Raw genomic sequence first — 2015 nt, 5'->3', positions numbered from 1 at the left:
TTTATACAAGCTTCCGTGTTGAGCGTAACATCACTACTCAAAACTTTCATTGAACTTCATACTTACCTGCTTGCATTGCTGCTTTTCTGAACTGCCCGTCAATAAATATATAGTTGTTGACATTTCCACTCTGTCATCCTCTTCTGTTAAGCCGGGCGTACGCGGTGCGAATTCTGATGGTCGGAGGATCGTATGTCCATGCACACATCACGAGTGAGTTTATCTGAAAAGCGTACGGACGCAGTGGTATACGACATGATTTTACAACCTCTCGATTTCCAAAGCAATCACATGAAGTTCCCTGATGTAATGACATGTATTGAATTGAGTTGAGAGAAGGGCAGTGTATAATAATAAACTGTGTTACCTATATGAAGTACATTTAAATAAAACCGCTCTCTCTTTCCCTCTCATCACTGCATGATATTGATATGAGACGTGACTGTTTGCTAGGCCTACAGGTTCTTTTTCAGCACTGGGAAACCGGGACGTCTGGTCACCCCATGTGTGTGTGTGTGAAATATAAAGCTTAGTTACACGCTATAGCTAACAATAAGAAGCTACCCGATCCTAACAAACCATACATCAATGGAAAGATTATTTATTCAGCTTTCAGGTGATGTAGAAATCTCAATTTCGAAAAATTTACCCTTATTATTGGTTTTGTGGTCCAGGGTCACATATGTGCTACATCTCACCTGATAATTAGCTCTTGAGCGATCCGCTGTAAAATATAATCTCGGACGACTCATGGCACACACTGGATGACATACAGTGCTCAATGTTTCTGCCAAAGTTCAGCGAGACCTCTCTTGTTGTTACCCTGTTACGAAACCTACTTTACATACTGGTAAAAAATGTATAGCCTGAGTGCACTGTAAGTCGCTTTGGATAAAAGCGTCTGCTAAATGCATAAATTATTATTAATTATTAAATTATTACTTTCAAAATGCTCGTTTAAAAAGGGTTCTAGTAACATAAAAAGACAGATCAATCGTTTTAGTAGACAAAAATCTTCACCACCTGCGTATCATCATCACTAGAGGAATAAAAGACAATAACACAAACAAAAGAATTAAACTAGGCAAACTAACATTAATCAAAACAAACAAATACAGATCAACAAAAATAACAAAAAACACAGAACAGAATGCAGCTTATCGTCAGCGGCTGGCTGGATATCAGGACGTGCACGGAGCTCCTTTGCTGATCAGACAGCGAACCATCCACACCGAACTCCTTGTCAAGTGCACGTCACACTCTTTACAGAGCTTAAACGGTGATTGTAGTGATCACGCGACTGGCAGCAACACACCACTTCAGCTCCCACCTCCGTCCATGCTCCTCGTCTCCTTTTAGCACAAGACGCCAGCACTGCAACAGGTTGCAGGTGCGGAGCTTAACCTCGAAAAGGAAAGACGAACCAAATCAGCCAACCAAATCAGTTCCTAAAACTGTTTCTGAACACAGTCCCAGGGAGAGAATAGGCCTAACCCAGCGATAAGGCATCCGCGACCACATTTTCGGACCCTCTTTTGTGACAGATTTCTAAGTTATATGGCTGCACCATTAAGGCCCACCGCATCAGACGTTGATTGTGATTATACATCTTACTCAGAAAAACTAGCGGGTTATGGTCTGTATAGACAATTACAGGAAACATACTTGCCCCCACGTAGACATCAAAATGTTGTAATGCCAGCAAGTGTGCTAACATTTCCTTCTCGATGGTTGAGAAATTTAACTGATAACGGTTAAACTTGTCATGTCTTTCCCTTTTCTACTTATTAAGACAGAGGACACTAAAGAATAGTCAGAAATAACAAAAAGTCAAAAATAGTCAAAATAGTCAAAAACAAAAGAACTTGCGTCTTTAATGCTCACATTGCACTTGTATTATTAGATCAAATCACTTTGCCATCGCTACGTGACTCCACCCATTACTTACATATTAAAGTAACAATTATTATTTTATTCATACATAACACTCCTTCCCCCCCTTTCACAGAAAGTCC

The sequence above is a fragment of the Sinocyclocheilus rhinocerous genome, unplaced genomic scaffold (assembly GCF_001515625.1).
Source record: "Sinocyclocheilus rhinocerous isolate Xijiao unplaced genomic scaffold, SAMN03320098_v1.1 scaffold3486, whole genome shotgun sequence".
In the NCBI taxonomy this organism is placed as follows: domain Eukaryota; kingdom Metazoa; phylum Chordata; class Actinopteri; order Cypriniformes; family Cyprinidae; genus Sinocyclocheilus; species Sinocyclocheilus rhinocerous.
Note: the sequence above shows the minus strand (reverse complement) of the source record.